Raw genomic sequence first — 14701 nt, 5'->3', positions numbered from 1 at the left:
CCTTTAGCAGCATGGACTCTGCAAAGCCCACGCACTTTACCAGCAATTATAAAACCAAAGACAGATGTCAAGTAATTAATGAAGAGAACTGCACTCAAAGTAACTACTGCACACCTATTCTCAAAGACACTGTACCAATTCTACAGAACAATGCTGCATTGTCCAGGAAAAATGCCTTTGTCCCTCCTAACCAGAGGCCTCTAGGGAGAGCTGATAGGTTTTTTGCTTTCTATGGAGAAGTCACACTACGGCCTGCAGAACAAAAGTGCCCTTCAAAACCTTGCCACTAAGTGCTCTGACTGAAAGGGAGTGTAAAATAAAGCAGTTTTTGAAAGAGGAAATAAATAATTTCAGCCCAAGCACATTTTGCATAGTGTTTTCTTTCTGTAATTCTGTCCCAACTCAAAAGCATTTGAGAGCCCCAAAAAATGGGATACAGACACAGGAAGGCTGGCAAAATTCAGAGTGGGCTAGCTTAGGAAATGCTTTGGTTCTGTGCACATGGACTTGGAGATGAAGGTTGATTGATTGGCTGCAGAGCAGAGTGGGTGCTCAGGAAAGGGGCTCAGCTCTCTGTGTGCCCACAAGCCCTGGGTCCCTGCATCATCACACAGAGCACTGCAGAAGGCTGCTCGACAAGTTTACTGGGTTTCTTATGGCGAAAAATAGATGTACAGTTCAAGTAAATTCAAAGAATCCAAAAGGCAGACAAAGGGCAGCCTGAAAAAGCAGCTGCAGAAAAGTAACAGCAAAACCACTAATGGAAAATGGGAAAAGGCCCTTCAGCCCCCCAGGAAACACTTTTGCTTTTCAATATGTGCCGGAGTAAGTCAGACAAAAGGAGGAATTACTGTAGCATAAAACATCTTGGTGCCACTTAGCCAGGGCTTGCACAGTGTCTCTCTGACCCTGTGGGGCCACGTGGGCACTGCCTGGCACTGCCCTTGGCTGTGGTGTCCATGGTGCCACTCTGTCCTGCCCTCCTGCACAGAGCTGGTCAGTCCCAGGGACAGCCCTCCAGAGGAACACAATGTGACACCTAGGCAGAAAGACAGGCCATGGCTTTTGGAAGTGCAGCCTTCACTGCCCAGGAGGAATAACCACATTCATGACAATTTCCACCCCAGGAAGAGAGCGGGGAGGGATGCAGCAGCAGTTTGATGATGAGCACCAAAAGCAGCTTGCAGCACTTGCCCTGCTCTTGTGCATGCTACGCCACACTCATCACTCCAAACACAGGCACAGTGACCAGAGGGCCCAGCGCTGGCCTTGCAAAAAACATCCACATCTCTCCTCAGGGCAGGGGGCCCAATCTGTCCTGGCAGCAGCTCCCAAACAGCCAGGCACATTTCAGCAGGGATCAAGCAGAGCTGAAGCCTGCCCTGCAATCAGGGATATCACAGGAGCCACAGGTGTGACCCAGTCACTGCATCTACTGGTGACACATCCCAGGCAGGGACCTGCAAAATCAGTGCTGGAGTCCCACCTGGGCCAGGGCAGCTGCACTCACCAGGCCATCACATGCCTGACATCAGAGCAGGCTGAAAGGAATTTGTTCTGAAATATTTCTATTACAAAAGTAATTTATGTCATCAGAACCACAGGAAATGCTGAAATTTGAGCAGCCTGAAAGCTTTTCACCAGCTAGAATCAAATATTATACACCTGCTTTTGCAGAGGGGAACAAGAATTAAACTAGTGGGAGTCAGATGGAAAGTTGCCCTGGTGAGAGGTGTCTCCTGTAACCAGCACAAAGGATTTTCTGCCTTGCTTGGTCAGACCTGGCCACTGCCACACAGCTTTACAGCCAGAGCTACTGACTACCCTGAAGGACAAAAATACCAAACCAAAAACAAAGACACAACAAGAAAATCTAGAAATAGTCTTCTTAACCAGTGGTTCAGCCAGCTCACTGCCAGCCAAGGACATGACACCAAGCATCCAAGGTGGCTCCATTTGCCTGACACCCACCACGGCCCCTCCCTGGCTGCCTGCCTGCACAGCCAGGCCAAGGGCTGCAGCCTGCTGGCTTTTTAATAATGACATTTTACAAAATCCCCAACATGGGGATGAACGAGCTCAGCAGTGTGATGCTCCAGAGTCACCGTGGGAGGTGATCCCAAGCTATTTCTCCTTCAACAGAGCAGCACAAATTGCTGAAGTAAGGCTGCCTTTCCAGGAGCACCAAGAGCTCCCCAGGGCAGAGCTGGCAGCAGGCTCAGGAAAAAGTGTGGAAACTTTCATCCACAGTGAGTCATTCCTGGGAGCTTCCTTGGTAGTGCAAGATTTGCCAGTGCCAATGTTTGGGACATGGAGGTGAGATTTCCAGGCAGGGAATTTGTGATTTGCTATTGGCACTTACATACCATCTCCTGGCATCCTTTTGGCTCAGCAGATGTAACGCTAACAATGAGAATTCAGAGGAAGAAGGTTTTTTTCACCCTCACAAAAGAAAGAAGTGCAATCTAGGCATGTGGAGAGAAGTGGAGGGAGGGCTTGAAAATGTTCCTGAAGAAATTTGTAATCCCCTGCTTCCCTTTGCACTTCCCCTGGGGTCCTCTCAGGACCTGGAAAAGCAGAAATGCTACAGATCCTGCACACTGCTCTGCTGGAGTCCAGGGTGCCCCTGATCATACTCTGCCACCAATTTAGTGGGCAGAGCACACTACGTTTCATACATCATACATTGCTCATAAATGAGCTCTCTGTCACCTCTGCAAAATATGCTCACCTAGACAAGTCAAATAAGCAGCTGGGACTGTTGCCTGGAGATCTGTGGAGTGGGCTGGAGAGGGGCAAGTAGAGGCACAGCTATAAAATCAAACAGTATGGGTTACAAATGGATCCATGCTGGCCACTGAGCAGCTCAAACACTAAGCTACAAGAGCACTTCTGTGCTCGAGCAAAAGGTATCCAGCTAAGATAGTCTATTTTTTATGTGTGAATAGCCAGGGAATGAAAAGTTTCCAACCGTGCTTCAAAGAGAGCTGAGATCTTCCATGAAGCCAGACACAATGCTTTCTATTTTGGACAGCTATGTTATAGTGAAGGGAGAGTTCTGAGAAACACACACGTATTGTGCTACCACAAAATTAACTGAGAAACCAATCTTTGCACAGAAAATAAAGGAAATCTGCAATCTGTGTGGCCCAAAGACCTGAGAAGACTTAAGGAATCCAAGGTGAGATCCTCCCTCACTGGAAAAGCTCCAATTAACTGCCATGGAACACTTGGAGACATCTGACAACAAGCATTTAATTTATACATTGTGCCTCCTGACCTTTTTAATGGTTTTACAATGTAAGCAGCTCCACTACCCTCCCTAGGAGGTTGTTCCACTGCCCCAGTGGACACAGCAGCACATCCACACCGTGCATCACATTGCACAGCAGCAGCCCCAGGCTAGCTCAGCACAGGTGTCTAAATCCAGATAATACAATGCAGATTTGAGCAGGTTTTTAGATGGGCTTAATGCATTTTTCAGGACAGGCCCAGGACTCTCAAACCCCAGAGGAGCTTTCCCAGGAGGTGTCTCCGTGCAAGCCCAGCCTGGTCCAACCAGTGCCCTGCAGCCCCCCTCCCATCTCCCCTGTCACATCAGGGGCTGCACCAGCCCTGCTCAGCAACAGCCTCTCAGTGTCAAAAACACTCCAAGAGTTTCTTTTCTTAAGTTCAAGCCCTTGCTGGCAGCTACGTACCTGCTCCTTCACTTCATCTCCTCCCCTCACAGCACTAAGTGCTCGAGCACCAGATTCCCAGGATGCTCCATATCCAGACAACGTCCTTCCCTTCTCATTCCTCCAGAGAGAGACACAACAGGCAAAAATCCTCCAAGCACCACCATGCTCCAGAGCACAGCACTGTCTTTCACTTCCCTTCCCAAGAATCTGCTTTCCTGTGGTGCCTCAGGAGCTGCAATGTCTCCAGCACTACTACCAGGTTTGCCCATGCTGCTGCCAGTGGGAAGCCCAGCTCTTCCTGAGGCATAAGAGAATGATTTCCTCAAGTGACCCTGGGTATCCTGGGATAAGCAGCATATTCAAGGGTAAAAGCAAGTCAGATGAGTTTTTCAAGTTTGGGCCACACAGCATTTCCACACCTGGTACTTATATTAATCATGTTAATTTAATCCCATTTAACCTTACAAGTAAAAGCAAACAAGAATAAGACATCAAGATGCTTCAATCCCTGTCCTGCAGCTCAGACAGGCTGCTCCAAGTGTGCTTTATACATCAATCAATTTAAAGCAATATAAAAATAGCCCAGGAGCTACTAGCATCCCCCAAGACAGCACCTCACTTAAAAGCAGTTCTCTGGAGGTCGTTCCAGCCCTCCACATTCCCAGCCCACCCACCTGGTCCTCCTGGTGACTATCAGAGCAGCTTTCTTTTGCATACCTGTCCCTTTCTGGCCAGCACAGTGCAGAGTTGCATTCTGCAAAGGGGACTAGGAAAAGCTGTGTACAGAAAAAAGGAGAAGAGTGAGACAATCCTTCCCCCGCTGTGATGTGAATTCCTTTTGCTCCCCATGTCTCTAACATCTCCCTCTGCAAATATCTGGTTGCACCATCACAGGGAACTTGCTCAGGCTCTGCCTGCCCTGGCCCCATCAGTGCATCTTGAAATTCAACCTTCAAAGAACAGCACCCTGAAATTTGAAGTCCAGGAGCCTCCTGTGAGAAAATCTGCTCTGTGACCCACAGCACCTACCCAGTGGGAAAGCTGAGATGGAGCTGCAGGCAGCAGTATGCTGTGACTATCATCAATATTAATTATTTGGGGAGAATATGATTGATCTCACAAGGGCAATGAATTCATTTCTCCAGCTGAATGACAAACAAAAGGCAATACATGCGCTGCTGACATTTCCAAAGGCTACGAGGTGCAGAGACACAAGGAAATACTGCTATGCACTAAAGCCCTGCTGCAAAGGGCCAAAAATCTGGTAAGTCTCTGAAATGTTCACCTGAAATGGCACCTTCAATGCCAGAAAGCAAATGCCTTCATATTCTCAAATCTGTGCCGACCCCAGCCCTGGGCTGGCTCCCATCTTTGCATTGAGAGGAAGTAATCACTGAGGATCTTTGGGAAGTTGGTGTCATGGTTTGACTCTGGCCCAATGCCAGACTCCCACAAAAGCTGCTCACTCACCCTCCCCTCCCGTGCCACAGCTGGGCAGAGGAGAGAAGAAATTAATGAAGGGTTCATGGGTTTAGATAAGGACCAGGAAAAAAACACACCAAGGGCAAAACAGGCTCATCTTAGAGGTACAAAGTGAATTTATTACTAGCAGAGCCAGAAGAGGATAATGAGAAGCAAAAGAAAGCCCTTAAAACACTTTTCTCCCCCCAACCCCTCCTTCCTTCCCACCAACAGCACAGGGAGACAGGGCATGGGAGGTTTTGGGTCTGTTTGTCACTGAGATTTTCTTCCACTGGTCTGGGAGAGGATCCCTTCCCCTGTGAGCCCATGGGGTCCCTCCCATGGGAGGCAGTTCTCCATTAACTTCTCCAGTGTGAGTCCACTCTCATGAGCAGCAGCCCTACCACCCCTACTGCAGTGTGAGTCCCTCCCACAGGCCCTCCCAAAACTGCTGTGCCACGGGTCCCTCTTCCATGGGGTGCCATCCTCAAGGACAGGCTGCTCCAGCCTGGGAGCAGGGCCCCTCTCTCCACTGGGTCTGCATTGGATCAGCCTCCTCCAGGCATCCACCTGCTTTGCCATGGGCACCTCCCCATGGGCTGGGGGTGGATCTCTGCATCCCTGTGGATCCCCATGGGCTGTGCGTGGATCTCTGCATCCCCATGGATCCCCAGGGGCTGCAGGGGCTCAGCTGCTCCACCACGGTCTCACCAGGGCCTGTGGAGCATTCACGGCTCCGGCACCTGGAGCATCTCCTCCCCTCCTTCAGCACTGGCCGTGGTGTCTCCATGTTGTTTCCCTCACATGTCCTCACCTCCTCCTCTTCTCTGACTGGAAGAAAAACTGCACTGCCCCACTTTGTGTCGATCCTGCTCCCCAATACGTTATCACAGAGGTGCCACCCACGTCTCCAACTGGCCCAGCCTTGGCCAGCAGCATGTCCATCTCCAGAGCCTCCAGGGACCAGCTCTGCCAGACATGGTGGAAGCCTCCAGAAGCTTCCCACAGAAGCCACCTCTGTGGCCCCCCATCACCACCAAAAACCAGGCCGTGCCAAAACCAACACAGGCGGGTTGAGTTTCCCTCCTGCTTTTTGACACTTCATGTCAGCAACTACAGAGTCACTGCACCTGACAGACAAGGGGGCAAAAAAAATTCTAAGGGGGAAACATTACCCTGCTGGACTATTGAACGGGGCTGAAATGCAAGGTACAGCTCCCCTGTAGGGAGACACAGGACAGAAGGACACAGTGAGCCTGCAGAAAAGCGTTTCTGTCTCTCCATGGGTCAGGAGTCTGTGTGTGTGAAACCTCCCAGGGAGACAGACTTAACCAGGCTCCCAAAATTCCACACAGCACTGTGAGAGAGGACAAGGAAGGAGGAGAAAGGTAAATGCACTGGGGCTATTTTTCAAGAGAATGGACACAGGGGAAATCCCATCCCAGTCCATAGGGATGTTATTCCAGTGGAGTCTGAGTTCTGTCCTTCAGTCACCGCAACGCATCAGCTCAAATGCAACCAGCACAATTTGCTAGAGCAACACATTTTGGGATCCAGCAGCACATCTGTGTTCATTCAGAGAGGCTGGGTGCCCTCAAGACCTCCAGAGCCTGCCAGCTGGGCAGCAACATCTTCCTCCCACTACCCAGATCCCTTCTTAAAAACAAGGGCTGGGAGGGATCTGTGCTTGAAGGAAGAGGGGCTATTTCTCAACAAAACAAATCCAATTATTTGTATTAGAGTGAATTTGCATGCCTCTTACTGACAAATTAAGTATTTTTTACACATCTCAGAGCTTTGACTCAACAGATTGCTAATAAATTCATGTAGGTGGGGCTCTGGATGTTACTATGGTGGGAGGGAGGTGAGGTTTTACTTTTTGCAACAGGACTAACCTGAGAAAAAAATAACTAGGAATTTGGACTCCTTACACTTGCATTTATTGGCCTCCTGTAAGTCTCTAAGGTTGAAGATTTTAAAACAGTCTCTAGTTTAGGGCAGAAATATGAGTTTCTGGCTAATAAACATGAAATCTGTATATAGGCATCAATCACCAAAGGCAGTGCATGAAAAATTGTAGTGCCTCCCTGATAATCAGGCATTAGAGAACTTATAAATGGCTGGCCCCTGAACTGAGTGCATTAGTAGAGGCTTTTGAAATCTGTGCCTCTGTTTCCCCAGCCACATTTAGAACAGCCTCTCCCCATCTCACACCCCAGCAGTGCATCTTAATATCTCTAAAGTGCTTAGAGATGCTGAGATGAAAGATAACATATGAGTGCAAAGTATGGATTAATTCCCAGTGCTCAACTGTCAGTGGAGCTGATGGGGCTAAAAGTAACACATACTCACCACAAAAAAACAGGGGTTCTGAGCCTATCTCAAATAGTAGCTACTTAAGGAACAGGTCCCTTGCAACAAGTAATTTTGGGGCTGGTTAGTTTGGCACATGGAGCCCTAGCAGCAGGAAACAGAGAAATGCAATACACTACTATGAAAAATGGATGCTTTTCCAGAAGGTTTTCAACCTGTTCCTATAGAATTTGGTGGTGGGATTTGAACTCATTTCAGTTAGAGCTGCTCACATTTTAGCAACCACCACATAAAGAACATGACCAAACATAATTTGAAAAGCTATTTCCATTTCTGTTTGTTTTTATAAATTATTAAAAATCCAGTTTAAATAGTGCAAAGAAAACTTTAAATTGAGCAAGATAAGTTTTGGCATCCTTCCAAGTAGAAGGCAAACCCCAAAATGTTACTGCAAATCCAACAGATGGGTGTTATTTTTCACGCTTTAAAACCTCATTCCTTTGCACTGAGATTAACTGTAATTAGCTCTTTATTTACATCTAAAACAAAAAGTAAAATGATAAAGAAAGGCACTATAACCACAACTCACAGGCAGAAAAAGGCCAAAAAAAAAGAAAACCAACAAAAATTCCCTCTGAGAAGAAAACACGTCTTTCTTGCCAAGCAGCATAATTGTTACAAATATACAGTTAAACAACTCCACAACATCCTGTCAGCACTAAGGATAAACATTTAAGTCACAGTCTTGCAAGCCTTTACACACAAATTGATCAAATACCTAAGAATCTTCCTCAGAACACTGGAAAAATCTCACATCCCTCTAAATAAACAGCATCAGGCCTAAGAGAGGCAAGACACTCCACTACACTTTTATTTCAGTAATGCAAGGGATTAAAGAAAACTGTGGGGAAAACAAACAAACAAACAAACAAGCAAACCCAGCAGCTTTCCTAGATAAATAGAGAGGTATTAAAACCCACTCTTTCTTCTTTACTATTTTTTTAAGCCTTCCTCGAATTCTGATACCACCTCGACTTAGTAAAGCTGAAGAGGCTCCTTAAGTATTTGTATAAGAGAATGATTCATGTTGTATCTTCGTGTTTCAGCTGCAGCACAGCAAAGCTGTCCAGGGAGCTGCATGGGGACCCGAATCCATGCTCTGCCCTGGCACTGCCAGGCTGCACCTCGGACCTCCCATGCTTGCCCAGCCTTGCCCAAACAAGCTGTCAGCAAGGAAAAAGAGCGAGTGGGCTTGAAGGCAGCCTCAAATGCTTCAGAACCACCGGGCCACTCTGCCAGGGCAGCTCAGGGATGGGCACAGGGATGGACGCAGCGCTGGGGCACGCGGGGCTCCTGCCAGGCAGGGGTGGCAGTGGGTCTCCTTCTGTGGGCACCCAGGCAGGGCTGGCAGGTCCTGTCGGCCCTGCTCTGAGTGGGATTTCCGAGCTAATGGCTCTCTGGCACCTTCCCAGTGTTCCCAGGAGAAGGAGCCACCCACCACTTCCCCGGCTGAGCCCAGGACTCATGGAAATGTCTTATTCTCTGCTGCAAATAGAGCGCTTAAGTTAACAGTCTCTTTTTGTTAACACATGTAGATGTAAAAAGATTCCCTAAGAATCAATGTAACTTTTTCATCTAAATATCAAGTCAACACATAAGAAGACAGAGTAGAAGGAGGGAGAGAAGAGGAGGGAGATCCAAACACCAGGGACCTTGAATCCACTCACTGCAAAAGTTAAGGACTGAAATAATTCTCATTTACTCATATGAGAAAGTGAAGCTCTCACTTTCTCACTCTCTCCTTCTCTTTCCCTAGCACTCTCAGATACTTCTATCTTTAGCCAATTATCCTTGCTGTAATTTTCTTTAAATTGTAATTGGATAATCATCCAGACTCAGGGGAAACCTTTGTCAGAGGAATTCCTGGGGATATATTCCCATTTGATGAAACTGAGAGTTGTTAGGTTAACAAAGGACTGACTAAAGACACGATTCTTCATTTGTAGTGAAAATACTGTTTTACAAGTAACTATTTTTAGAGAACCCTGTAACAAAATAGACACACTTGTACACTCATTTTCCTGTATTTTATTTTCTGTAAAATCAGACTCCAAAATTACAAATATCATGTTCTGTGCATGTGTCTTATTGGGACTTCTGAGGCTGAACACAGTAAACACAGTGGCCAAGAGCGAAATTCCCTAAAGGGCAGGCACCATGGAAGCAATTTCCCCAAATCAGTTCCCTTTCTGCCCTCTCTCTGAGCTCATCTGGCTCAGGCACGTGCAAAAGCCTCACACAGACCAGCACCGTGGCTGAGAAATGTCAGATTAGCCCTCTGCCTGGCAAAAGCACCGCTGTGGCAGGGGGAGAAATCCTAAAACACCTCCCAAAAGAAGAAGCTGCTTTGTTCCAGTTTAGCCGGGAATCTCAGCCGCAGGTTTTGCTGATGGTGGAGCAGAACAAAGCAGCTCCAAACCGTGGATGGCAGAGCCCCTCCTGCCACGGCCCCCGAGCCTCCTGCAGGGTGTGGAGAAGGGTCAGCCCAAGCGTGGCACACCTGAGCCAGCTGTGCCCCCTTCTGCCTTTGCAGCTGTCCCACTCTGCCCAGCCAGAGATGCTCCAGCTCACCTCCAGGTACAGAGCTGCCACCAGCCAGGCTGCAGCAGCACAGAGGACACAGGCTCTGCCCATGGGGCACTGAAATCCATGAGCTGTGTCAACAGAAAGACAGGGGAGGAAGGAGGAGAGCAGAGCTGCACTGTAGAACGTGTTTTAGTTCCCAGATAACGTGGCGCTGTTCACAGATTTCAGCTTATATAGGCTTTTCACTATTTCTATTTTTATTCCCAAAGCACTCCCCATTACTGTATGATAAGGAAAAAAAAAAAAAAAAGACATGAATGCATTCACATGCTGATACAATCTTCCCAAGTGTCCACCTGGCTAATCCAACCTGCACTCTGAGAGCCAGGCTGGGGCACCTCCTCTCCCACACCACCAGTCACAAGGGCTTTATGGCAAGTTTTTGCAAGTCAGAGTCTTGCTGAAATGGGAGGACACTTGACAAGAGAGGGGACCCAGGACACACAGGGAAAGAAATATGAATCATGTGCCTGCCAAAATAACCAACAGACAAATCCAAACAGAAGTGAGAAGAAGGAATAAAAACTCAAATTTTGGACTCTTATTCTGAAGGCATATAATTCTTCCTCCCTAGAGCTGGCATCTGGTTCATGCAGGTCTTGAAGGAATAAGGCTAGGACAAAATCTTTCTGCCTCATTCTTCCTGAATGCTTATTTTAGAGCTTAAAATTACAGCTCTGAGGCCAGCAGGGAGGCATTTCCCACACCTCCAAGTATCCAGGCTGCTACACCACTCCCACTACCCTCTTAAGTCTCTCTTATCTTTGTGTGCTTCGTGGTGCCAGGTGGTTTTGGGTAGTGCTACCTGGGGATGAGGATGCTGGAGCCCAGAGCAGGGCAGTACTCATCCCCACTGCCCCTGCTCAAATGCAGGATACCTGCACAGACCCAGGGAGTCTGGAAAGGGAGAGCCCAGAATGTTCATACACAGCCTTTCCTTCCACACCACGGAGGGATCAGGGGACCTTCTGGACTCTGGGGAGGCACGGACAGACATCAGCAAGCATCATATCAAACGCAGACACTTTGAACTCAAGTTAGAAGCAGAGACATGAAAGCAATCCCAGGGCTGTGTGGATGCAGCCCTGCCCTCTGCCTTGCACAGAGGAGTTAGAAACACAACCTCTCACCCCACAGCCCCTTCCTCCAGCTCCATGCAGCAGCTCCCACCTTCCCAGGTTAACATTTCCCAGTCACTGCAGTGCCCTGCAGGCTTCCACCAGCCCAAGTCCTCTCAGGCTGACTCTCCATGTCCCCCATTATGCTCCATCCTTAGCTGCCCCTCCAGACAAGGTGATCCCAGCAACAACACCGTGCCTACTTCCAGGGAAGAATATCTGGGTTTCAGAGTTTAATCCTCTCTGCTTGCCCTCTCCTGCTCACCACAGGCAGGCAATGGAGACAGAAAGCAGGAGCCTTTCCAGCACCAAGCCTGCCCACCCGAGAGCCTGTGGGCTGGAGTGATGCTCTCCATGAAAACAAGGGATGCCTTTCCTGCAAGGAATACAAGACAGCAAGTAAATCTTCCAGAGCTGCCAAAAGCAACCTGTTATAAATGACCCTCTAAGTTATGAGATATGGACTCTCCACAGTACAGTTAATAAATAACACCTCACAATCCTTCTAGGTATGGAAGCATATGTTGGGTGACACTTCTGCTTGCCCTAGAGGGGCACAGTTAAAAATGGAGTGTCAAGAAAAGAATACTTTTTAATTACGAAGGAGATAAGTGTTTTTATAATACAAGGAGCTTGCTGCAATCTCACGAATCCAGAAATGAAAAGCCTTTCCTAGGACAAAAAACTGAATGCATGGAACAAAATCCATCATTTTATAAGAAAAGAAAGATCTGTAAAGCCAACCAGAATTTTATCCAAGCACTATAACCAGCTATTCACAAAGCAGAGGTCAGGATGAAAAGAGAGAGTGTGCATGTGAGAGGGCATTTATAATCCAGTTTGCTGTGACATCCTAAGGCCCCAAGATCAGGATTCTGTTGTGCCAAGCACTGTACAGGCACACTGCAAGAAACCAGCCCAGAGTGAGGAACAAGCACTGCCACTGTAACAGGGAAAGCGACATTGGCACAGAAAAGGGACACCCGAAGTAGTGAAGCCCTGATGGTTTCCTTTTTCCCCTTCTTTTTAGGAAACCATCCGGTTTCCCTCCAGATACACCCCCCACACACCAAAAAATAAAATACAAGAAAAGTACCTGCTTCACATAAGGGGGCAGCTGCCCCCAACAAACACAGCAAAGGCCATCTTGCTGCCAGCATCTAATCGCTTCCAGTCTGATTTCTTGGACACGTCTCTTCCACTTTATTTCCCTGCTACGGCTTAAGCCTGACCCCTTCCTCTCCCCACTTCCATTCAGAGACCCGTTTGACAGCAGAGAGCAGGTATCGGAGGCTCAAGAATTTGCAATCGGGATGAAAATTAAAGTTGCATTTCCCAGCGCGTGCAGCGCTCCAGCCAGGAATACCCAGATCTCCACGGCCCCCACGGGAGCGAATTAAAGCAAATCCCTCCGCATGTCGGGGACCGGGGGCATCGCCAGCGCGGCTGCAGGAGCGGCGGGGACAAATCCCGCAGCTCGGCTGGGTCCCTGCACACCGAGGGTCCCCCGAGGGTCCCCGGCACCATCGCCCACCCCCGCTCCCCATCCCCGGCTCCGCTCGCTCCCACCGTGCCCACCTGTCCTCCTCCTCCGTGGCCGCCGGGCGCTGCTCCCCGGGCTCTGCCGAGCGCTTCCTCCTCTTTCCTCCTCTTCCCTCGCGATCCGCCCGTGCCAGCCGAGGAGCGGGGGCCGCTGCCGGCTGCTCGCCGCCGCCCGGCTCCCCCCCGCCGCGGCTGCAGCCCGCCTCCTCCGGCACAAACTTTCCCTTCGCGTGCGGGGAAGTTCACGGCCGGGGCGGGGCGGGACAGGCTCCCCCGTCCCTTGTCCCTGCCCACGCCCACGCCTACAGGAACACGGGCGTCCCCCGCGCACCCCCAGGCAGCGCGGCTCACCTGGGGACGCGGGGAGCGCGCAGCTGTGCCCGGCGCGCCGCGCTCTCCTCTTCCTCCTCCTCTTCCTCCTCTTCTGCCTCCTCTTCTGCCTCCTCGCCGTGGTGCCCGACCCGCGCCCCCGGGCTCCGCTCCGCCCGTGTCCCCGCGGCCGCGCTCCGCAGGCGCTCGGGGCGGTCCCGCCGCGGTCACGGCGGGCAGCGCGGCCGGGGCAGGGGCTGGGGCAGGGGCAGGGGCAGGCACAGGCACAGGCACAGGCACAGGCACAGGCACAGGCACAGGCACAGCTCCGGCCCTCAGCTCCGGCCCTCCGCAGCTGCCGGGTCGGGCCGGGGAGGCGGGGTGCGAGCGGGGTGCGCGGGGCCACGGCTCCCTCTCCTGGCCGGAGCCGTCCTGCCGGCGGCAGTGCCCGGGGCCCCGAGGCGCCCGGAGCCCGTGGAGCCGGCCCGGAGCCCTTGGACACGTTCGGGGCACTCTGTGGATGGGCTGGCGGACACAGCCCTGCTGCTGCCGCAGCCCCTGAGCGCTCTGCGGGCCACCTGCCCCCCGGGAAAGTAAAGTTTCCCATTCTCCTCTCTGGTGTGCTGGAATTCCTTCCTCGTAATTTCCTCCCGGGGCTCCCTGGACATTCTGATGCCACCTCGTCCCAGAGAAGTGTCACCGTTTCTTCTCTATTGCCGGCACAGCCAGAGCCTTGATGAGGCTGAAATTGATGATGGGTGAGGAGTGGGCACCTGAAACAGACTGCAAGCGCAGTGTCAGGGAGTCTGAGGAGTGGAATAAAAATCTGCAGAGATTTGGGCCAGCACCTGCTCCTGGAGAATATGGCCAGTGATTTTAAGTGCAGCCCCTAGTGTAGGAGTGCCCTTGCCCAGGAAAGCTCATTGTCCTCTCAGGCTGGCCTAGAGCCTCTTCCATCCTGGCAGTGAGGAACCTGCCCTTATTGGTACTTTTATCACATCTTGGCAGGCTGACAGCAGAGAGAAATGGCTGGACACAAAGCCTGTCGTGCTAAGGAAACTCCTGTCTGCTCAAAGTGCTGCAGCGCTTCTTAGCGCTGTTGGCTACAACACCTGAACTGAGTTCAACACACCTCCGTTGTTATCCTCAGAAGGTGATTCCAGGATATCTGGGAGACCAAATTTCACCCCATCCTATGAAGCTCCTCTGCAATAAACCTGTCCTGGGGTGCAGGGTCTGGCCAAGGCATCAGAGCCATTGATAGCCCCCATCCCTCTGCAAGGCTGCCTGAGGCACTGCTGCACACGTGGCTGCTGTGAAAGGGGGTCCCTGCCCTCAGCAGCCCCACCAGCCCTCCAAGGTGGGCACACCTAAAGCTCCCCCATCCCAAGGAACAGGAGCTGCAGCCTGGCTGTGCCACTGCCTGGGAAGGAGCTGTGGTGGGAAGCCAGTGCTGTTCCTGCAGCTCCAGCAGGAAAACTCTTCCTCCTGTACCTCTCTCTCCTTCCCTTCCCAGGGTTCTGGCACAGCAAAATTAGGCAGAAAGTTTCTTATCTCAGCAGCTTCTGTGTCCTGGTGGTGAATGCCCTTGAAAATCTGCCTACTTGGCTTGTGCTTAGAATCAGCTCTACT

The 14701-nt window shown here is 50.5% G+C and overlaps 1 protein-coding gene across 7 annotated transcripts in view; it reads right to left on the bottom strand.

The window, feature by feature from the left end:
- IL1RAP (interleukin 1 receptor accessory protein) overlaps positions 1-13444 on the bottom strand; it is a 49559-nt gene extending 36115 nt beyond the window's left edge. For 2 of the 7 annotated variants that reach the window (XM_064385656.1, XM_064385651.1), the window contains exon 1: positions 13112-13443. The gene's annotated coding sequence lies outside the window, so the exon portion shown is untranslated. The other 5 variants (XM_064385653.1, XM_064385658.1, XM_064385652.1 and 2 more) reach the window with 5 other exon arrangements.
- Positions 13445-14701: the final 1257 nt, after the last annotated feature.

This window comes from Passer domesticus, chromosome 11 (assembly GCF_036417665.1).
Source record: "Passer domesticus isolate bPasDom1 chromosome 11, bPasDom1.hap1, whole genome shotgun sequence".
Classification (NCBI taxonomy): domain Eukaryota; kingdom Metazoa; phylum Chordata; class Aves; order Passeriformes; family Passeridae; genus Passer; species Passer domesticus.
The sequence above is the reverse complement of the archived record's forward strand: the minus strand, read 5'-3'. Positions and strand labels throughout refer to the sequence as shown.